The 24,822-nt window shown below is 39.4% G+C and overlaps 1 protein-coding gene across 2 annotated transcripts in view; it reads left to right on the top strand.

Moving 5' to 3' along the window:
• The first annotated feature begins 3,026 nt into the window (after window positions 1-3,026).
• Window positions 3,027-24,822, top strand: part of LOC150089640 (uncharacterized) — a 109,188-nt gene continuing 87,392 nt past the window's right edge. The window contains exon 1 of one of the 2 annotated variants that reach the window (XM_090368703.1): window positions 3,027-3,259. The gene's annotated coding sequence lies outside the window, so the exon portion shown is untranslated. Of the gene's footprint in view, window positions 3,260-15,603; window positions 15,674-24,822 lie in introns of those variants that run through there. The other variant, XM_090368704.1, reaches the window with a different exon arrangement.

Here is a 24,822-nt window from a genome sequence, read left to right as displayed (position 1 = left end):
GCGTTATATCCACTGTGCTATCCGCGAGGGCAGAGTATACTCAAGTCTTAATCTTATTACAGTACCCCTTCAAGAATATATTCCCTTAATATCTCAGATTTTACGATTGCAAGACCATCTTGGTCACATAACGAGTATATGAATTTCTTTCAACTTAAGGCATGAATTTAAAAACTTAATTAAATATTTTCCTACTCCCTGCAGTTCTGCTCAGTTATCATATAATCACAAGTCTAAGCTGTTTCAGAATTTAGTTCAAAACATTCGTTTTAATCTACATATTCTAGACTTTGTTTTTATTTATTTATTATTATTATTTTTTTCAGATTTTGTATGCTTCATGCGTTCGATCTTGTCTTTTTCCCCTGTGACATAATTCCACCCTAATACCTCACTTATCTTCTTCGCCATTTCTTGGCAATTGGTAACATAGGGAATATTTCATATTACTCCAACTAACACTCTGAAAGTTATTGCTTTTCTAAAGACCATCTTAAATACCTAAACAACATTAAGAACATGTTTCTGTTGACTTCTTACTCGACTTCATGAAAGTCATTTGTTATAACCAGAAAAAACTGCACAGGAAGAAACAGAGAGTGTTGTTATCTCGATATATTGGACTTATAGAGAAGATTTTAAAACAGCTCGGCTTATATATGATGCTTATCAAGATATACAGACTTGTATAAAGAAATCTTTAGAATAATCTAAATATAGAAATTGGAAATAACAAATAGTTTGTATATTTTACATCATGTGGATATATTTTTTGTAAGCTACGTGATATTCTTTTCATAGCGTGTACCCAAATAATTTTATAGGACCTATATGATCTATATTTCATAGAGTACACTGAGTGCATATTTTATAAACATATCCTATGGAAATTTTGAAGATTAAAGTTCTAGCATGTATCATTATTGATTGGCTTGCATCACAAAGTTAGAGATATCTGAATATTTTCTTCTTTAGGATATTCAAAGAATACCGCCGAAGTTTTCCAATAACTGGTAATAAATACCGCACTGTCCCGCAGTTTGCTGAAATCGTTAATAAAGAAATTTGTCACTGCGCATATTCTTAATGGATGACGCAGAGAGAACAGACTTTGTGGAGTTTCAACTCGTTGACTTCTTCGCACTGAGATAAGGCTGAAACATGATAATGGCACGTCTTCAAACGTTCAATCGACGCACGCACTGAATTGAAAGATATTCTGTGGAGGAATACAATTAGAGGAAGCAATTCAAAAATCCGCATCACGGATGATCTCCAATTTTGGTTTCGTATCACGTTTCTCCCAAGCAGAGAAGCTTCTTCTTAACTAGATCAGAAAGGGATTGGCTGAATATAGCAGGAAGTCACGTGTCGTAAATAAAAATGAATAAGAAAACAGTCCCGCGCGATCTTCCGACTTCTGTGAAGTGAATGGGCAAGTTTCTCTTTCGATTGGAAAAAGGCGGTAGCAGAAGACCTTGAATTTCTTTTATTACTGAACGGGTCTATGATTACTGAGCCAACATTAATGACTGTTATCTCGTGCATTGCGTTGTCACACCTGATTTTATGAAGGGGTCAACTGTATATGGTATTTTATTCTTGATGTTGCCGATTTTTTGGGGACATCATCTACTTAGGACATATTGCGCCAGTGTGGTTTATGCCTGTATAAGCGTGTGTTCACACAGCGACCAACAAGCAACTAAGTTGCTTGTTGGACGCTGTGTGGATACACACTTATATATTAGTTTTATTTAATTTTCAGAAAATGTTTTCACGAATAATATTTTCTGAAAATGAATCAATTTGAACAAGACTCTGATGAAGTGTTTAAGATGCTGTACTGTCACAGCATTAAACAGGCCACTGTTTCGATGAAAACCACAGAAACGTGTAATATATATTTTTTAATTTAAAAATATGAATTTTAAATTATTTTTTTAAAAATTAAAAACATACTTTGGTTTTCAAACACTTATAATAATTTTTCTTCTTACTACTTTACTAATTTTTGAAGATACAAACACCAAAACCAGCCTTTTTTCACTTACAAATTGGCTATTGCTTAATTTCTGAATATAACGATATATGCTGTGCTGTTTCTTTTATTTTAGATGAAGATTCAGAAGGGGTATGTGAAAATATGTTAGAAATATCGATTTATTTCTTTAAAATTTATAATAATTGTTTCTCGACGTAATTTATTTTATAATATGCATTAAATGTTAAAGCTAATTAATTTGAAAGAACTCGAAGAAATGGTTCGAATTATTTGAAAAAGCTCCATGCTACGCAAAAATAAATAAATAAAAATAATTTTACATATTTATTAAATATACACTCCTTTCACATCACATATATAGGGTTTTACTAGATGTACCCAACAGTAAATGACTAGCGATATTATATTGATCATTAGTTGAAACAATAAAGGGAAAGCGTTCTTATTCTGTTTTTATTCATAGGATTTTAAATCCACCAAACATTTTATAATTTTTTGTACAATTCACATCAATTCTTTGTACCTTTCACGAATTATAACAAGCATCCCTTTAACTGAAATTAGGCTCGCCATTTCTATGCACTACACTAGAGCCATGACAACATTCACATAGAATAATCAGCAAATAGACGCAATAACAATAGCTTCATGGTCAAATGGCACCATTCTCGAGTGTCGTTAAGACAATTTTCTATCTAGTTTCCTGGAAACGTTTGTATAACGATTCTGAGTCTACCATCTACCATTCGCTAACTAAATTCACATTAATATCGTTAACACATAACTCGTGCATAAACTGTGGTTATGAGCTTCCAGCAGTACGGCTGTTGAAACGGAGTTGCAGCCTCGAATTGAATGGCTCGCGATGGGTAGCACGCCCTGTACGACAGTCCTGTCTCATTGTGCAAGAGCCAACTGTATTGATTTCATTCGCCTCCCACTACTTGCTGACAGTTCCCCCTGACGTAATAAGCCGCCAGATGGCTCTGTGGGGAAGCTCGTTACGAACGGCTATGTGTAGTGCGTGCGATCGGTGATACCTTTGTTATCTCGCCGTGGTTACTGGCGACCAGACTTTCTCTACCTTTATAGCCGAGTGATGTTAATGAAGAAGAGTTATTTGTGACAATGCCGGGAAGTGCGTTGGCTAACTTAATTCGCTTCAAGAAGACTCGTAACCTTTAAAAACAATGATACTCTCTCTGATAACGCCCAGTCGTCTTCTGTGGGACTTCGCCTACAGCCCATGTAAAGGTAGGTCTGTGTCGCTCTCAACGATTGATGGTTCTCCCTCCATCTGTGTTTGTAAGAGAGCTTCCTGATAACGGCTAGTACTAGTTGACGATTGTACCGTGCTTCACTTCATTTCTGTTTAAACCGCCACTGGTTAGAGAATATCTGATCGGGATATTTTTCTGTACTTTTAACGGCTGCCATTTAGAAACAGAGAAGATGTGCATTCATGAACGGTTCTCTAATTATAACGCAAAAAAATTATTAGTCACAAGTGTAGTGACGTTGAAATGTTCTAAAAATAGCTGTACCTATAAATAGTGTATTCTCATCATGGATTTAATTCTGACCTAAGTGCCTTGTTTTATTATGTTGTATGTTTTAAGTCTAATTTCTCTTTTATTTTATCTTTAGCCAATTACATCTACATGAAATATTAATGGTGCCCCCTGTAAAACCCGTTGTCCTGCATAGCACCAAAGCCATACACGGAAAGAGAACATTACTCTAATTGGAATGCTTAGTGTGCTCTCCAGCAGCGAAATAATTGAGGACTTCATAATGAATTTAGCAATGAAAAAAGAACGCCAGAAAAATTGAACTAGTTTTATTTTTAATTTAATACATTTAGTCTTTTAATAGTGGAGACGTGAGTAGATGTGGCCAAATGAAAGTATTCTAAAACGGTATATGAAAGTATATTAATTATATATACGTATTTTTTGATACACTCTATAAATTCTAAATGTTGTTTGGGCTTGAAGTTCTATACTGCAAAATTTTTGAAGTGTGTTGGATTATTAATGAAAGATAAGAAAAATAATTTTCATTTCACTATTTGTGGTATTTGCTTTAAATTCGAGCGATGCCTTAAATTTCAAGATGCTGTTTTTCATTTTCATTTGATGGGCGTGCCAAACATAGTTTTACAAACGATAATCAGCTGGCTGTACCACATTGGACTCAGTATTTGAACTCTTGTGTCCTAACAACAAAATTCTAAAAATTATATTACTTGTAATGAAAGCTAATGTCCTTGTTAAAAAGCGTTTTCAGAAACTGTATTAGAACAGGCATTGGAAAGTATTAGAACCTGTTGTACTTAGTACCGTGCGTGGGTTGATGGTCAAGAAGATGAAAGAAGATTCTTGTTTATATTAGACTTGAATTTTTGTAGATTGTAATTTTTAGGAAATACGTGTGAAGGGAGGTTATTCAAGAAAACGGAAGTTGAAGGGATAAATGAGGAAGAAGAAAAGTTGGTTCTATGAGTTCGAGATGAACAGTAAAAGGATGTTGACTGGTATTGCAGCACATGTTCGGAATGGTTTGGAAAAGCGAGGGAGAATTATAGAAGGCAATTCAAAAGAACAGTGCCCATGGAAATATCTATAGAAAAAACTTACAGCAGAAACAGCACGTCTATGAGATAGAGAGTGGAGACTTTGTAAGAGATGGTTCATCAATTAACCTAATTGCCCTCTTTTGAATGAAGTCTAGAAGCCTGAGAGAGATTATGGTGCACGACCTCAGAAGTGGGAACAATATTCCATAGAAGGGCGATTTTTTTGAGATTTGCACAGAGTGGGTAGCTGTTTAGAAGGAAAGTAACGTCGAGAAGAAAAGATGCAGTTTTTTCGATGCAGAGGAAGCAATATCTGTGATGTGCTTATGCCAAGGAAGTATTAGAAGTCAGGATAATCCCTGATAGAGATATGTGATCTCGTCTAGTAATTTGAGTATGGTCAGAGATGAGCATAGGAGCAGAAGCATCCTTTTTTTCGAGATATAAGGCAAGACTGATTTTTAGAAAGATTAAAATTAACTAAGTTGTGTTTGTCCCATTGGTGAATTACCTGGAGATCAGCATTTAATAGATTAGTAGTGGATATTGATATTCGAGAAGTTGAAGCTGTTTGTGCAGGGCAAGATTTCTCAAACTGGAAGGTGAAATGCCATGTGCTACCATCAATCAGCAAAGCTATGGATAGGATTTCTGGTCAATAGAAGAAAATCATTGATATACAAGAGGAAAAGAGCTGAAAAAGGTTGTTGTTGTTTTTGTTGTGGCATTTTCTGGTGCAAAGGTACTTAGGCCATATTGCGCCTCCTAAATTAATTACGTTCATTTATGAGAACTGCACGGGGGGCAGTTAGAAATGGTCCTACATTTGAATTTGTTTTAAATAGAGAAAGAATTCAGAGAGATTTGCTTCTTTACCTATGATGCTATTGAGAGACGGAGGTTGTTGTAGATCTGAAATGAAACTAAAAGACGTTCATCGGGCATTGTTGAACAAGTTACATTCAAGAAGTATGTTTTACTGTAAGTGGTAGCGAGCAGTGTGCACACTGCGGAGGATCATTTCCTGTAAGCAGGTAGAGATGTGTGAGATGAGTATGACCTATTCGGGTTCTGGCTAAGATTACTTCTTCTTTTCTATTTTTACGAAGGCTAGATGTCCATACTTGTGGTTCAGGTTTTAGTTGAAATAGCTTGTTATTTGTTTGTATTTTCCACAGAAGTGTCCATTGTTCCATACATCTTCTCCGTACATTGTGTCTGTAATCAGAATATGGAACTAGATTGTTTGTTGAGGCTATGATGGAGGGATGCTTTGCAGCATCATTTGCACATTCATTTCCTGGAATACCACTGTGACCTGGGATCCAAGAGAAGACAACAGTTTCTGATGCTCACAAAGACATATCAGCTCATGTTTCATGAGGTTTAATAAAGGATTGAAATGTGTGGAACGGCTTTTCAAAGCTAAAAGAGCACTCTGTGAATTAGTAAATATTATGTTTTTATTTATTGATAGGAGTGAGATCTTTTTCAGGACAAGCTTGATGCATGGAGCAGTTCGGCAGTATAACTGCTGCACTCGGCTGGAAGTGACATTGAGACAGTTGTATTTGAGAATACAGCAGTTGCACCTACTTGACTGTCAAACATTGAACCATCAGTGTAGATCTTAGTAAAGTGGGGATACTTTTGTGTGTGAGCAAAATGTAGTTGTTGGATGTTAATATTTGCTATAGAACCTTTACCACATTGCTCAAAGTATTCATCACAATAAAGTGTGAAGGTAGTCCACGGGTATCCGGATATTTTGATTCTCTGAGGATATTATCAAGTTGAATATTTCCAGCTTTCTGTTAGATTCTGCAGGCCGAATTGTTCTAGGTTATTTTGCATAGTGTGTTTTCCACTGAGGATCATGCAGTAGTGGCCTAATAGGATGAGTAGGCAGGCTTTTAATTTTATCTGAGTAGGTCATCAACAACATCTTTCTTCTGATGCTAAGTGGAGGTTCGTGAGCATCAACATAAAGACTTTGAATTGGTGATGTTCTGTGTGCACCTAGAGCTATCCTAGGTGCACACAGAATGTCGGATGGGCGGAAGACGGGCCAAGGTGCTCTCCCTAGCTGAGTCATAAACAGGTGCTTCGTAATCTAGCCGAGATCTAATTAGAGACTTATATAAGTGGAGCACAGTATAATGATCTGCACCCCAAGATGTACTGGAGATAACTCGGTATATATTAATTTTCTTTGTGCAAGTGGTTCTTAGATATTTGATGTGCTCCTGGAAGTTTAATTTCTTATCAAAAATCAGCCCTAGGAGGCGAATACTGTTTACAATTGGTAGAGGACGATTAGCAAAGTGCAACTCAGGTTCAGGATGCATTCTGCGCTTGGTGCAGAAAGATATGGCTGTAGATTTGTGGCTTGACAGTTGTATCGATTTTGTGCCAGCCATCCATAATTCAATGTTATTAATGGATATTTGTAGATGCCTCTCAATATAGTTCATATTCTGGGAATGACAGGATATGGTAAGATCATCTGCATAGAGATACGTATCAGCGGCGTTTGGAATGCTGTTTGTGATGTTGTTTATTCGTACGTACGATGTTGTTTATTCGTACGTAAACCTGCCGGTACCTAACTTGGAAAGATCTGTGTCGAAGGAAGCTTAGAATAAAATATGGTAAATGGCCTCTCATACGAATGGAATGGAGATCTTTTAGGATGCCGTAGCGTAATGTGGTATCAAAGGCTTTCTCTATATCGAGGCATACCATGATGAGATGTTTATTTCTGATAAATGTGTTTTTTATGTTTGATTCAGCTTTTGTCATGAGGTCTAGGGAAGACCTATTCTTCCGGAAGCCAAACTGTTTATTACTGATTATGTTTTGGGATTCAAGGTACCAGGTGAGTTGATGGTGAACAATTTTTTCCAAAGTCTTACTCAGGCAACTGGTTAGAGAAATTGGACAATAATTGTTTAGGAATTGAATGATCTTTTCCGGGTTTAGGTATGGCTATTACATAAGAACGTCGCCAGGAAGTGGGGAATATATGTGTTCTCAGAATATCCTATTTCTAAAAAGTTTAGCAATGACGATAGTGATTTCTGATTGAGGTGTTGAAGCACTGTATTGTAGATTCAATCTGGGCCAGGAGAGCTGTTTCTTGAGATATATATAGATTCTTCTAGTTCAGATATAGTGAGTGGTTGGTTATAGGGTAAAGGACCTGTAGCTTTGTAGTTCAATTTCCTTTTCTCAGCTTCTTCAGCTTTAATTTTTTGAAAAGACGGTTGATATGTAGTTGAGGTGGACAATTCACAGAACACCGTTCCTAAGGCATTGCCAATTTCCTCACCAGATGAGATCTCCTTCCTATTCCAATTAATAATGGGAAAAAGGATTGAATCTTGGGGAACACCAGCACGAGCTGAGAAGTAAAAAGACAGAGAACCATCTACCATCACTCGCAGCGGGCGGTCTCTGAAATTATCTGAAAGCGGGGAAAGTTCGGAATATTTCGATATATTTCTTAAACAACTCCTTTTCTTCAAAAGAGCTGTTATTTGAATGCTTAAGGCACTTTTTTCATAAAACTGACTAGTAGAAGCGTAAAAAATCACACTTTTCATACTTTCTACAGGCATGAGGTTTCTGTTTAAACATTTAGAAAATACGTAAAAATCAGTATCAGTTTTTTGTTTATATAAAAATTTGCAGAATGGGTTACATCCATAACATATTTGTTTTTCTTGGGTCGTGGACGAGTAATCGTCCACCTGTACAAAATACACCAGTCCAAAATCTTACGATCTTCGAGTTTGCGGATGGTGGCCCAACTCTGACTGAAGCCTTCTTTCGCACTATATTCTGGATTCTTTAAATAAAACTTCCGTACGGATGACTTAAGAAAGAACTGAATTTATTTCTTTTTAACGTGAATTAATAAACCCATTAATTATCAGAGAGGCTGGACATAAAAATTGTTGAAACAGTGAGCACTTTAAACTTGCGTGGAGAGCAATCTGCCTTTAATTTCTTAAATAATTACAGATTATTCCCAGGTGTTTCGTGGTACTTCCTCTACCAGTTCTTCAGGGACCTGTAAAGACAGCAGAACAGGTAAATTATTGCGAGTTCATTTACATAAAGTTGTTAATTTATTACACATTTCATATTTGTTAAGGTTTAATCTTTAGTTAGTTAACAAATATCTAACAAACATCTGTTAAAGATTAAATTTTAACAGTTTCGAATAATTTTATTTCAGTTATGGATTTAGTTAATAAGATTAATAATTAAAATTAAATAAATTAACATTAAATAAATGAATAACTGTGAATACTTACGCTCCTGTAATGCTGTTCTTATGACACAATCCGCCTTATATACCAAGACAGTGGAATGTTCTGTATTCTGAAACTAATAATGTTTTAAGTTAAAACTCTGGTTAAGGAATTCTGGGGCCAATTATTTTGTGGGTGAGTGGGTTCAAGATTAAGATACAATCAAGAAGCTCACAAATATTAGCCACCAATAATATCTAATTGTACAATATCCAAATCCCTATCCTCACTCTAAATACCCTCAGCGACAAACTAACCTATAATTGGCCCCAGGATACCGGAGTTAATTTGAAACATTCTTAGTTTGAGAGGAGAGCACAGAACATATAAACATAATGAATTGTAAACCAGTCTTCTTAAGCGAGGCTGATGGTGTCATAAGGTCAATGTTAATTTATTTAATTTCATTTTTAATCTTATTAACTAAATCATAACTAAAATAAATTATTTAAAACTGTTAAAATTTAATTTTCCTGTTGTTCGCTAATAGCTATTTGTTAACTAATTCAAGACTAAACCTTAACAAATATGAAATGGGTAATCAAATTAACAACTTCATGTAAATCAATCACAGTCATTTATCTTTTTCTGCTGCCTTTACAGTCACTGAAGAAGTGGTACAGGAAGTACCACGAAACGTCTGAGAATAATCTGTAATTCTTTAAGAAACTAAAGGCAGATTACACTCTAAACAGGTTTAAGTGGTCATTATTTCACCAATATCCAGTTCTTGATATATCTGAGCATCACGCTGCTAAACGAATATTTAAGAAATAAAACGTCTTTACCTCTTTCTGCCCAATTTTAAAAATTTACAATAGTTTGTTAAAGAATTGTGTTTTTCATCCCTTTTAACTTTTTGGTTTTTTATTTACAAGACATCGTCGTCATCAGCAACAAACTCTATGTTGGTTCACAACTGTTCCGCACTCATTAAATGTTAATGCATACTAACTGACACGCGCATTTATATTACAGGAAATTTTTCTGGTGATTTTATCCAACGTTGAACTAACCAGTCTCAAAAGGAGGGTGTAACACTTTTTGACTGCTCAACAGACAAAACCAATTTTGTAAGCCCTGTAGTTTGTAGTACACAAAGCGAATAACTTTCTTCGGTTGACATTGCATTACAAACCACACAAATACATTTTTCGTTAAATATTATTCACCTTCTTTATTTAGTACAAAAATGGCAACGAATTTTCTTTGAAACTTGATTCTGCAGTAATAGTTGAAAATAGCTTTGTGAGGAAAGATAATTTTTATCTATTCGAGGAGATGATGCATGAAACTCACGGAGAACATTATGAACAACGAATGATTCAGGAGAATCTTAAGAATGCAGATATTCTTCGGTCACAATCATGCCCATCAATGAATTTCGAAATAAATTCACCTCACCAAGTATGGCGAAAGTCAGGATTCACTGGTCACGCACTGTGATTTTCTATTGGCACTAAGATTATTATTCTCTTATGATTTCTGAAATATGTCTGTCAATCATATAAGAGCTTTTCAGTGCCTCAATGCCCAATAACCTTTCTTTTAGAAAAGACCAGGGCCTGCCTTACAAAACTCTTCACATCATTACCCATCAGAATGACGCAAGGCAATCATATCATCGACTCCTACAAATCATTCTTTCTGATGCTAGAAGTGATTGGACCAATGACCGGTCATTATGAACGACAATAGTACCTGTATACGCGAGACTTGATTGAAAATCACCTCGACGCGCAACCCACTATTCTAGACCAAGCCTGTCATCTAGTGAACTGATAAATGATTTTCGTTTTAGAGCTCTGAGAGACGATCTATATTAATCTGAGACTCGTAGGAGTTTTATATGGTGCAGACTTATAGCGAAAATTCGGTTGAAGTCTGTCAGATATTTCTGATAGTAGAGATCCAAACAACTGCGAAATTTCTGACAATTTCGTCAATAATTCTGCTCATCCTTTTTTAGCTGGAATATTTTAGTGACCAATCGGCATCTTACGGCATTACATCACTTTTTGTATCATTCTTATTTCGCTAATACATTGATTTCTCTGACACTTTTCGATGTTTGAAACGTTTTTCAGAGGACAGACAATGATAGCTCCTGGTACATCTTTAACAACATCTAGAGAGTTCACATTATATATATATATATATATAACGAATTATTGAACAGCTATGGAACGTTATTGTAATTATCGCTTAAATTAATTCAGCTACGTTATTGCTTCTGACCATTATCTCTCTGCAAGATTTGAAGATCCCAATTCATTAGGATGAAGGAACATCGATAAGGCAGTAGCAGCTTTTCGCGATAAACAAACAATGACTCACAGGAGGATTGGACACAGCTGAATAGCTGGTTTTGCCACGCATGCATATTTTCCATCTAAATAAGTAATACGTGACTGACTCATTTCATGAATGATAAAAGGTCAAAATGGGAAGTTTCTTCAGTTACAAAGTAATTGATCCCTTTCATACAAAAGAAAATGGGATTTATTGGCAATTGCGTTCCATTTGAATTCTATAGGATTTAGATGAGCGGACATGGAACTTCCTTGAAGTCTTGCATGAGAGTACTGCATGAGAGAGAGCTACGTGACTGAATGGTCAGTAGCGAACACTATACTAAAACTGGTTTTTGATTTTAGTGATATGCTGCTCTCCTTCTCTCTGAAAGATTTGTGAAAAATTCAATAAACCGTGAATTTACTAAAATGTTTCAAAACTGAACGGTCCCACTTTGTTTCCTTACTTAGATGCATCATTAGTTCTACTGAACCTTGAATTTGCATCGTTTATCTCGGCGCCAAGTGGTGTCTTTATTGTTCATAATTTTGATCATATTGTTTATCTAAAATGATTTTACTTATCGCCCAGTACAACAGAACTTTCTGATTAAGATTAGATTTTCGTACAGATTAATCGATAATAAACCACTAGACCCATGACAAACTGAGGATTTATATATGAATGCTTCTATGAAAAGGAGCATTCAAAATTATTGGAATGCTCCTTTTCATAGGACACTGATGCATCTTATTCTTGGTTAAAGCTGATACTGAATTTGGTGAAGAACTGTCATCTGCTTATCTGATAATTAAAGTTGGACTTTTAATCTCCATTTTGTTTTCTTTATCTTGAAATATTTTTAAAATAATTTAACATCATTACTTTGCTCAGATAATTCTATAGATATGTTTCATCTCATTGCTCTTATGATCTGAGATAATATTCATCTCATTGCTCTTATATTGTTTACATTTCCCCATGTACCACTTTATAGATACCAATATTTTTGATGAAATGGGGCACTCATTCAGTAACAGCATCATTGGTTTGTTCCATGCAATATGAAGCAGGTGGGCAGATAGTGTTTTTGTGGTGTATACAATTCAATGTGAATATGGGAAAAACGAAAGATTCAAGTGGCTATGGAAGAAGCATGGTAGTGGGCGCTAGAATGAATACTTCGGAAATTGCAACCCTGCTGGAGTTTTTCAAGTACGACTGTGCTTTGAATGTATCGAGATTGGTCCAATAACCAAGTAACATCCAGCCAGTGGCGATCTTGTGGCCTAGAACAGTTTGTTAATGAGAGGCCAATGGAGGCTGACAAAACTTGCCCAGGGTAACAGGGCATTTCAGAACTAAAAATTCGTCGTAGCTGTTCATGGACAGGGTATTGCACAACCGAGCCGAGTTTGGCTCCTCTCACCGAAAATGAGAAAGTAACGTTAAAGCGGGCTCAGGAATACCAACGCTGGAGAGTGGAGGATTGGAAAAACTCCGTAAAATCCTGATCCTTGCTACTTCATGCTGATGGAAGGACCGAAATATGGCGAAAACAGCAAGAGTCCATGAACTTCCTGCTTGATGTCAGGAATTCAAGCTGGTGGTAGTGGTGTAATGGTGTGGGAGTGTTTTCGTGGTGTAAACGATATCCGCTTAATACCAGCTGAACAACATTTTAATGTTACAGTTTGTGTGGAAGTTGTTTCCGACTAGGCAACAAAAAAAGATACATCCTTTCATGGCTGGAAGTATTAATCTATGAATGGCTTCCTACAGCGGATTAACATGCAATGTACCATGGCCAGAATTGGCAAGAACTGGTTCAGAAACATGAGTTAATTCAGCCTGCTGGTGGTCACCTTCCCAGTCACCTGGTCTCGATTCAACTGAGCAAGCACTTGTAGAATGAAATGGAAGGAGTTCTCTGGAGTAGATTTACAATTGCAAACCTGTACAGAATCAATTGAGTCAACATGAACCAGCATCCTAATTGACATGCTTTCGATATCTCGTTGACTTCGTGCAACAAAGAATCTAGGCTGTTCTGAGAGCTGAAGGAAACCCACTCGCTATTAGGAAGGAGTACCTGCTAAAGCGACCATTCAATGTATATTAGAATTGGAGTTTAAGCTCCTTAATCTATATTTTTCTTAACATATAAAAAAAAGAACTCGATTATTAGGTTAGCGCGGATCCAATAAGGTGTGATATGCAGCAGATGCTACGTATAGATCCTATGTTGTGGCGCTTTCTTAAACAAGAGGGCGAATCAAATGAAAAATATGATTACAATGTTGTTGTTGGGTTTAAAGACACAAGGGCTACTGAGGCCAAATTGTGTCTATTCATTGTTTAATTGCATGACCCTATCCTCATAGTTATTAAATTATATACTTTTGTATAGGCTAATACATTTTAAGTATATTAAAAGTTCTTCAATATTAGCATCGTTTCCTAGGACATGAGATAAATCGTGTGATGCGTTAAGCCTGGAAACTGATTGAAAAGTGTTTGACCAGATGATTGAATGTAAGGGACAATCAAGCGAAGAATGGCGGACCGTAAGCTGACTGTTACAGGATGAGCACCGAAGTGGGCTTTCTCCCAATAACAAGTAGAGATGGGTATGATGCGTATGTCCAATTCTCAGCCTTGGAACCGAGGTCTTATCGGCTTATAGCCTTATTGGCCAACCTTGGTAAGCTATTAGAACGTTTAATTGCCCTGCGATTAAACAACTTGTTATTGGAACGGGGACTAATTGCACCTAATCAATACGGATTCACTCCTGGAAGGTCCTGCGAGGACGCCCTTGTAGACTTCATTTCTTCTGTTGAACACTCCAGTTGCAAGTATACTCTTGCTATCTTTATTGACTTCGAGAGTGCTTTTGATTCCCTTTGGTGGGAAAGTGCCCTCGAACGTTTACGTCATGCCGAATGTTCCCAGCAACTTTATCTTCTAATTAAGAGCTATTTCTCTAACAGATTTATCACCGCCAGAGCTAAGTAGACACATTTTGCGTCAGGTCTTTCGAGGGTGTCCTCAAGACTCCATTTTGCGACCACTTTTCTGGAACTTTGTTCTGTTCTGCAAGGTTGGATTACCCGAACCTTTGACAACGTGAAGATCGTGGCATATGCGGATGATTTGACAGTCCCTGTTGGTGGCAATTCAAGATCTTCTATTGAAATATCTGCTGAGTAAGTGCTATCTGATCTTCAAAAATGGACAGTTGAAAATAAGTTAAAAATTAGTTCTACCAAGACAAAAATTATGATCCTTGGCTCTAAATTGGACGTTCGTCGACCACCAAGAGTTAAAATAAACAATAGACAAATACCTCTAATAACGGAAATTAAACTTTTGGGAATAACTATTGACAGCAAATTAAATTTTCTCCCTCATTTATCCAATCTGCGAATTAAGATCAGAAATTTCACCGGCGCTCTTGTCAGAGTTTCTAGAACTGAGTGGGGTTTTTCTAGAAGATGTTTAAGAATCTACTATAACTCTGTGTTTCTCCCTATCGTTGCCTATGCTGCTGGCGCTTGGTTCCATAGGGTGCGGACTGTCAATCCAGCGTACAATGTTACTTTGTATTTTGAAGATTTTTCGAACAGTTTCAACACCTGCTTTGCAGGTTTTAGCTGGGACGTTACCACTCGATCTCTACGTAATTTTCAGAGGCTTATGTTATCGCTTGAAACGTCAGATTCCCACTCAGATCCTTGGAATTTCTATTAACACTCAAGTCGATGTTAAAGCTGAACGACAAAGAATTTGGCAAGAGTTGATCAATTTGTGGCAGAGTAGGTGGGATGGCACAACACTGGGCAGTGTAATACCTAAGTTTTTTCCTGAAGTTGACTCTCTTATGGATAAAAAAATCTACAATCTGGTTTAGCCTCAACTTGTTTACCTCCTATTTGATATCAGGACATGGATCATTAAATAAGTAACTGTTTAAATTTCGCTTGTCTCCTCCGGAACTCTGTCATTGTGGCGGTGTGGAAGATTGGCAGCACGTGTTGTACTCTTGTCCCTCATACAATGAATTTCGAGTAATTCTGCAGAATGCAGTTCCCAACTTTTCATCAGGATTGGAACCTAATTTTGTATCAAATGCCACGAGTTACCGCGCCCTTCAGGATTTTGCTAAGGCAACCTTCAATAAAATGCTTGCAGTCCTTTCTGCAATGACTGCACATGCGAATGTTTCAAATTCAGCTCAAGACTCTTCACCTTCACTGTAATGACGTCCATTTTCTCAACAAGATCTACAATTCTGGACTTGTGCTCTGTGTGTTGTTGTTTTTTTTTTTTTTTTTTGAAACTCTACAAGTGTCCTACAACTCAATTAGGCGATGAAAATTCCTGTGCTCCTTTGCTCGGATGGCTGTTAACTGACTGTGACTTTGCTACTAATGACTGCAGGACTTACTGGATTTAACCTCAACTGTTTATAAGGTTTGTGCCTGCTTCTGGGCTAAAATGCTTGTGTAAAGTTTTGTCGGTTGAATGGTACTGTTATCCTTAATTATTTTCTTTGATCTTGTTTTTTTTTTATTTATGTTAATATGCAAAAGATTACTTGCATTGTTTACCTTGAAACCTGAAAGTATCATCTGTGTTTACCTCAATCTGTTGAGGTTATCTTGTGTACAGTATTTAATTTTTGTATAGTTGTATAAGTTCCTTTTTTTACTATTTTTGGCTCGTACTTTGTTGGGCTCTTGGCGTCCCTCTCTTCTGCTGCCGCCGGTTGGTTGCCCCTGGTCTACCTTCCCGTGGTGGTGGTGGCGCGTTTCCGACCTGCTGATTCCGGGTAGCCAAACAGCCAGTTCACTTCTGGCCGTTTATGCAGAATCCTCTAATTTAAAAGTGAAACGAGGCTGAGATGAACTAACGTTCCAGGTGCCGCCCAAGACAAATACATACATACAATTCTCAGCCTTGCCAACATCACTTCCTCTCTTTTGTTTTGTTTCTCAAGTCTGTTTTGTCGGAAGCCAAAGAGCCACAGCTTTGGTTCTTGTTTTATTTGGCAAAGTTTGCTGTTAGTATTCCTTTTCCATATCTGTGACCAGTTGTCGTAACATGCTTTACGAATAACAGGCTTGTAATCAGTGTATGGAACCTGAGGATGTTGTGAGAGAGTGGGTTGAGGCTGTTTAGTGGCAAAGTCCGCACTTTCCCCCCCCCCCTCAACGTGGGCACCTGTACGTGGTGAGGGGACCTCCCAGTGATGCTGCTGGTTTACCAGATTAGCATCACTGGGATCCAACGCCCATACCTTGGTTCCAGGGTTACACCATTGGAATCCGGCGTGTGCAGCCGTGCGCCGCGACCCGTGGAAGCGGAAAGGGGGATCCTGGTGGTTGAGGGGCCCAGCCTTAATACACCACTTTGGCCCCTGCTTCGACGAGACGGGTGGTCCCGGACCGGCTCGACTGGGATCAATCGGCGGGTGGTATTATACTGCTAGGGTCAACTGCGTTCCAATAAGTCTCCCTCCCTATGGTCCTGGGACGGGATAAAGACTTATTGGTAACGTGGGTATGGTGTTCTAAGCGAACTCGGCGTCCCACTCGTGTACGCAGTACCTGCTAGTTCACGAGTGGGCGCCCCCTCGTAGGGCTCCGTGGTGGGTGAGGTACTTAGGCATCAGACATTTTCTTTTTACTCCTATGAGTAATTTAAATCCCAATTCTTCTGGGGCCCCAACAAGGCCCCTACCTAATCGAGATCATGACGCAGATAACACCTCTGCAAAAAGAGCCAGAACTGAGGAAACACCACCACCATCAGTGACACCGCTTTTCCTCATTCTCCATTCAACCGGAGAGCAGTCCATTGGAAAGATGTCACCCTTCTTCATCCAGAAAGGATTAGAAGGGTTGGCAGGTTCACCAAAATCTGTAAAAAGACTGCGTTCTGGCGACCTTTTGGTCGAAGCTTCTACCACCAAGCAAGCGGAAAAAATCATAAAGGCTACATCCATAGGGGGAATACCTATCATCGTAACCCCTCACAAAACTCTAAATTCTTCACGTGGCGTCATATCAGAGTGGGACCTTCTTCATGTTTCTGAAGAAGAGATCTGCTCTGAATTAAAAGACCAAGGAGTGACAGCTGTCAAAAGAATATCGATGAGAAAGGATGGGAATCTCGTCCCTACCCGAGTTCTCATCCTAACGTTTAATACCCCACGGCCTCCAAGTTCCATAAAGGCAGGCTATCTAAACTGCCCAGTGAGGATTTATATCCCAAACCCACTGCGGTGCTTTAGATGCCAAAAATACGGCCACTCACAAACATCTTGTCGTGGTAATCCTGCCTGTGCTCGATGTGGTGTTAAAGACCACGAGAGCAAGGAATGCTCAGCTCCAAAACCTATCTGTGTCAATTGCCAAGAAGAGCATCCCGCCTACTCTAGAGCATGTCAGCGGTGGAAGGATGAAAAAGAGATCCAAAAGTTAAAAACAGAGCTGAATATCTCCTACCCAGAGGCCAGAAAACGTATCCAACCAGTAAATAGCGGGAAACCTTCATACGCCCAGAAGGTTTCTGCTAAGTGCACTATCGGGACACAAACTGAGATGACTATACCACCAAAAGAGTCATTCACCCCGATTGCACGCTATTTATTGAGTTCTCAAAAGCCCACCAAAAAAACACAGTCAGTTGCCACTCCTATATCCGTACCTCCTAGCGCTCCACCACTACCAAAACCAAGTGGTAAAGAGCCTGCAGTAAGAACAGAAACAATGGATGTAGAGAACAAGGAGGTACAGGATGAATCTGTCTTGGAACTCTTTGCGGAGGAAGAAATGGACACGGGACAGCGTCCATTCTTCCCCAAAAAAGATAAATCCAAGACTGACAAAAGTAAGCCCTCAGCACCTCGGAAGCCGCCTGATGGACCCACCAAGCCAAAGTAATGGCTAAATTCCTACAATGGAATTGTCGTGGATTCCGGCGAAATACTGATGACATCAAGGCCCTCCTGCAAAAGCACGAGCCAGTTTGCTTTTGCTTGCAGGAGACTTATCTAAAGGCAAATGATGATCCCACCCTGCATAACATCACAATCTTTCGTAAGGATAGAATTGCGGATGGTCCTGCTCATGGAGGAGTGGCTATCCTTGTGGGTAATCAGACCCCAGTTCAGCCCTTGCTAATTACAACCAGCATTGAGGCTGTTGCAATTCGCCTGACAGTGGGATTTTTATTAACTGTGTGCTCTATTTATTTGCCACCTGGGACTGACATCTCCCAGGAAGACCTTGATGATCTTGTATCGCAGTTGCCTCCCCCTTTCTTACTTCTTGGAGATTTTAATGGACATAACACCCTGTGGGGTAGTGCTAACATCAACGGAAGGGGACGAGTCATAGAGCGTATGCTCAATGACAATGACCTTTCCCTTCTAAATACTGGAACAAACACCTTCTTCCATATGCCTACCCGTACGTTTTCTGCCATTGATCTCTCTATCTGCTCCCCTTCTCTACTCCCTTCACTCACTTGGGAAGTGGAGGAGAATCCATACGGAAGTGATCACTTCCCTGTGATAACCTTGTTACACAGTGGGAGACCGTGTCTTCCTTTTAGGTTACCACGGTGGAAGTTTGATCAGGCTGACTGGAATGCCTTCCAACATCAGGCAAATTTTGACCTCAGTACAGTCAGTCAGGAGCCTATCAATGACGCAGTAACGTACATCACAGAAATCATTGTCCAAGCAGCTGCGAATGCTGTTCCAAAAACATCTGCCCGGTTTCCACCATTTCCCAAACCTTGGTGGAATTCCCAATGCACAGCAGCAAAAAAGGCTCAAAACAAAGCGTGGGGGATATTCCGCCGATATCCTACCACTGTTAATCTAATAGCCTTCAAGCGTGCACGAGCCAAAGCACGCTACATTCGCCGTCAGAGTCAAAAGGAATCATGGATCCGTTTTACATCATCTATTAACCAGGCTACCAATTCTAAGGTAGTCTGGGATAAAATCCGGAAAATGAAGGGAAAATATACATCCCACCCTTCTTCAATCCTAGATTATAATGGATGCGCTATTGCAGATCCAACTGCAATAGCCAATGCTCTTGGGGAAACATTCTCTAACATCTCCGCAACATCTTCGTATTCCCCAGAGTTCCTGGTCCTGAAATATAAACTAGAAAAACAGGCACTTAATTTTAAGACCAAGGGCCTCTATCCTTACAACGGGGCATTCACTATAGAGGAACTGAAAAGAGCCCTCACTCTTTCCAAAGCAAGTGCTGTTGGACCAGATGGCATCCATTATGAAATGATTAAACACCTTTCACCAAAATCTATGGATTGTCTGCTCCTTCTGTATAACAGAATCTTTACTGAGGGGCAGTTTCCGGACTCCTGGCGAAAGGCAATCGTCCTTGCCTTCCCTAAGCCAGGAAAGGATCCAAAAGTCACCACCAACTATCGTCCTATTGCTCTGACTAGCTGTCTGTGCAAAATCCTGGAGAGAATGGTTAATTCTCGCTTAATATGGTATCTCGAGTCAAATGACCTTCTCTCCAACATCCAGTGCGGCTTCCGAAGGAACCGGTCCACTTTGGACCATCTTATTAGAATGGAAGCATCCATCCGGGATGCTTTCCTAAAACGGGAACACTTGGTGTCGGTGTTCTTTGACATGGAGAAAGCGTATGACACAACTTGGAGATTTGGCATTTTGAAAGACTTACATAGCCTAGGCCTAAGAGGGCATCTGCCCTTTTTTATTCAAAACTTTTTAGCCAATCGATCGTTCCAAGTTCGTGTGGGATCCTCACTCTCTCGCTCCTTCAGCCAAGAGGAGGGAGTACCACAAGGATCAGTATTAAGTGTCACGCTTTTTGCCATCAAAGTGAATTCAATCACAGAACAACTTCCTCCAACTGTAAACTGTGCCCTCTATGTTGATGACTTTAGCATATTTTGTCAGTCATGCAACATGAGGGTTATTGAAAGACAACTGCAGAAAGCTATTGATCGCCTCAACTCCTGGGCTCTTGCTAATGGCTTCAGGTTCTCGCCGGAGAAGACCGTTTGCGTACACTTTTGTCGTAAGCGTAATCTTCATCCTGAACCTGAATTAAAGCTCGGACAACATGTAATTCCAATAGCAGCGGACACAAAATTCTTGGGACTCGTATTCGATAAAAAGCTGACCTTTCTGGATCACATCCGTCAACTCCGCACAAAGTGCACAAGAGGGCTAAATATTCTGCGCTCTCTTTCCTCAACATCTTGGGGTGCGGATCGATGCACCCTACTACGTATCTATCGTGCACTTGTACGATCCAGACTGGATTACGGGTCCCTGGTATACAATTCGGCCAGAGACAGTGTACTTCGTTGGCTCGATCCTGTCCATCATCTGGCTCTCCGTACCGCTATTGGAGCATATCGCACATCTCCTGTCCAGAGCTTATACGTCGAAGCAAACGAACCGCCATTATTGCTTCGACGTAAGCAGTTGTCTCTAAACTACGCTCTAAAACTGAAATCCCTGCCAGACCACCCTACGTGGCTAACCGTTTTTGAGCCACGATGGGAAAATTTGTACAACACCCGTAAGACTGCCAATCGTCCTTTTGGTATTCGTCTCCAAGAGCTACTCAAAGAACTTAATATGAAGGTAGACAAGGTTGCCCAAACACCAAAGCAACCCTTTCCACCCTGGCATGCTCGTGTCCCGGCATGTGACTTGTCCCTTAGAAATTGGGGAAAGTCGGACACTCCATCGTCTGTCTACCTGCAGCTTTTTTCAGCACACCGAGCTGAACATTCTGACTTCGCGCCAGTCTACACAGACGGCTCGAAGGCGGAATCATATGTGGGATCTGCTGCTGTCTTTAGAGACAGCACTACATCGGAGCAGATTCCCTCTGAATGCAGCATATTTACTGCAGAGCTGCACGCTATAAAGTTAGCCTTGGATCACATTAGTGAATGCCAATACCATCGGTTCATTTTATATTCCGACTCTCTCAGTGCGTTACAGGCTTTAATATCTGTGAGATATAATGATCATCCAGTTCTGTCTAGCATTCAGCAGAAGATTCGCGTTCTCCATGAACGTGAATATGATATCCGCTTCTGCTGGATTCCCAGCCACATTGGGATTAGGGGAAATGATTTGGCTGACACCGCAGCCAAATCAGCAATCCCTAATAATAATCGCTGCCTGTCAGTCCCCTATACAGACTACAGGAAAACTATACAGCAGAAGATACACTCCCAATGGCAGGATTTGTGGAATAGACAGACTGGGAATAAACTGTATCGTATAAAGCCCGTAATTGAACCGTGGCAGTCTAGTCTGCGCAGGAATCGTAAGGAGGAAGTTGTTCTTGCCCGGACCCGCATAGGACATAGTCATTTGACACATTCGTTTTTGCTGAGGGCTGATGACCCTCCTATGTGTGTGTCCTGTGGCACAATCTTAACAATCAGACACGTTTTAGTTGACTGTACCAGTTTTAGAAATGCTCGTTTTACCGCTTTTAACCATCTGACTGAGCCGTATACACTCAGTCAGATTTTATCCGACAATGACCATGTGTCTGCTATTTATAATTTCCTAAAATCAGTAAACCTTTTTAATCATATTTAAAAATCTTATTATTTTAAGATTTTCCATTGTTACTTATTTACTGATATTTGTCTGTTACAGTTTATACTTGTTTTTATAACCTGACGTAGTGACCTAATTCAGTAGGTCACTGAAACTTTTTTACCTTTTATGACAAGGTTTTGGCGCATTATAGCCATAGTTGCTGATGCGCCAATAAAACTCAACCAACCAACCAACCAACCGCACTTTCCCAGAATGGCCAGGGATTCAGCAAAAACTGATTGATGATTGGACACGCCACAGGAGAATAGCTGGGAATGAATCTCTTTCAATGTAGGATGAGAAGAGGAGAAATTCTTCCTTATGGCAGAGATAGCACCGAGGGAATCGGTGTAAATTATTGCAGATGGGATGGAAAGTTCAATAATCTTACAAAGTGCTAACTTGATGGCATAAAGTTCAGTAGTGAAGACACTGCAGGATAAAGGTAGTGTGGCTAAAACAGCCGCATCACCCACCATACTGTCAGTTTTCGATCCGTCGGTATATATTTTACAGACATGGGAGTTAAGAGTAGCATGAGCTGAGTGCAACTGTCTGATGTTTTTGGGAGGTATGACATTTTTTCCCCACTGGAAAAAATATGTATCATGGGAGGCAGAAACATACGTCCAAGGTGGAACAAGTGCAGTTGTGTTCTAAAAAATATCAGCTAAATCGATACTCCAACTCTGAATAAGATCTTTGATCCTGACTGAGGCAGGTCGATTTTCATTTGGCTTATTCTCATAAAAAGAATCCCACCGAGTGTGATAAAGATACTCCCAACTGGGGTGCATGGAAGACTCTGGGTCTTAGAAGCATAGAAAAGCAATAATGTTTTTCTAAGAAGGTGTAATGGAGGATCGTGGGGTTTAATATAGAGACTTTGCATAGAAGAAGTCCTGAATGCTCCCAGTGCAGTCCTCAAGGCACTGTGCTGGATGACATTTAGCAGATCTAATGTGCTTTTCTTAGCTGAGACATATACGGGAGAACCATAATCTAGGCGTGAACGGATCAGAGATTTGTAGAGGTGAAATAAGGAGTACCGATCAGCTCCCCACGATTTTTTTTTTTTTTTTTTTTTTGATTTGGTAGTTATTGGCGCATCGGCTTCTGTGGCCATATTGCACCTCCCAAGGTTTTTGCAGTACTTTGATCCAAGCCCGAGGCGGGTATCGAACCCGCGACCTTTGGGTTGCCGGGCAGGTAAGCTCCCCACGACATGGATGAGACTGATCGAAGCATGTTCAACTGTTTTAGACAAGTAGTTCGTAAATATGTGATGTCTTATTGGAAGTTAAGCTTACTATCTAATATCAGGGCCAGAAATCTGATGCTGTTTACTACTGGTATCGGACTATTGTTTAGCTGTAATTAAGGATGGTGGTGGAGAGCACGTTTCTTACAAAAGTGAGTGGTGGTAGACTTCTGTTCAGCTAGTCGATATCCGTTGCTTGACATCCAGGATTCAATTCTGTTAATGGCAAGTTGGAGTTGACCTTCAAAGGCGTTGATGCTTTGCGACTAGCAGGAGATGGCGAGGTCATCCATGTATATATAAGTCTCCACAGTTTTGGGGATGTTTCTAGTTATGCTGTTGACTCGAATTTCAAATAACGTTGCGCTGAGTATAGATCCCTGTGGTACTCCTTCCTGAATATGGGATGTAGACACTACGTTCTTATAACGGACCTGAAAAGAGCGGTGGCGTAGGAAATTCTGAATTATCTGAGGGAGATTACCCCTTAGTCCTAGGTGATAAAGGTCCAGAATAATACCATGTCGCCAGGTAGTGTCAAATGCCTTTTCAATATCTAAATTGACCATGACTAGATGCTGATTCATGACAAAGGCATTGCGAATATTCGATTAAGCTTTGATAAGAACATAAGAGTTGATCTGTTCTTACGAAAGGCCACTCTGATGATGTGTTAAAAAGTTCTCTGCTTCTAAGATCCAGGTAAGCCTCGTATGTACCATTCTTTCAAAAATTTTCCCCATGCAGCTTGTGAGAGATATTGGCCTATAATTGTTAACCAAAGAAGGGTCTTTGCCTGGTTTTGGTATGGCAAGTATGAAAGAATGACACAAGGAAAGCGAATAAGCATTTTCTGAGAAAATTCGATTATAGAATATCAGTAGGGTACGTAAGTCCTCTTCAGGTAATTGTTTTAGCATGATGTAATGTATATTATCTGGGCCGGCAGCACTATTTGGAGATTTATTTACGGATTCCTTGAGTTATGTTAAATTAAATGGTTGATTGTATGGAAGTGAGAACCGTGTGGAGAAGTTAATTTTGCGGCGTTCTGCATCTGCTTTGATGCGCTGAAAGGAGATGGAGTAGGAAACAGAAGCAGATATTGTAGAGAATGATTCTGCTAGCGCATTGGCAATTTCCTTAGGTGCCGATAGATCTTTCCCATTCCAACAGAGTATTGGAGAGGGTGGTCGAGTGAATTTTCCATTTAGTGCTTTAATTCTTCTCAAAATGAGTCGTGGGTCAGCGTCTTTGGCATATTCAACATAACTTGCCTACGTGCCTCAGGAAACGTAACTTTATTTTCTCTATTTTCTGTTTTTGAATTTTTTTCCATGTAATACATAGTTCGCAAGCTTTGGAAAAGGCAGGTTGAGGCAAATGAGATCCAGGAGTCACGTTTGGCTTTTCTCCTACTCTGCCTTGCTTTGTCTTTAAGTCTTTTGTATTCTATTAGATTACTGGTTGTAGGAAACTTACGGAATTTGTTCCAAGCACGGTTTTTCTCACGCTTGGCATCAGAACAATCCGTGTTCCACAAGTTGTTATGGTGGGAGCACTTGTGAGGTCGTGGCTTCGGAAATGAATTTTTAGCTGCATTTAGTATCTGATTGGTAATGTAGTTAGTTACGTCTTCAATTGGATGATGCTGAACATAACTCCTGTCTAACTGGACCTGTGTGGAGTAGCTCTCCCAGTTTGCCT

The sequence above is a fragment of the Mastigoproctus giganteus genome, chromosome 2 (genome assembly GCF_048544385.1).
Source record: "Mastigoproctus giganteus isolate SK-2022 chromosome 2, ASM4854438v1, whole genome shotgun sequence".
Lineage (NCBI taxonomy): Eukaryota > Metazoa > Arthropoda > Arachnida > Uropygi > Thelyphonidae > Mastigoproctus > Mastigoproctus giganteus.
The sequence above is the reverse complement of the archived record's forward strand: the minus strand, read 5'-3'. Positions and strand labels throughout refer to the sequence as shown.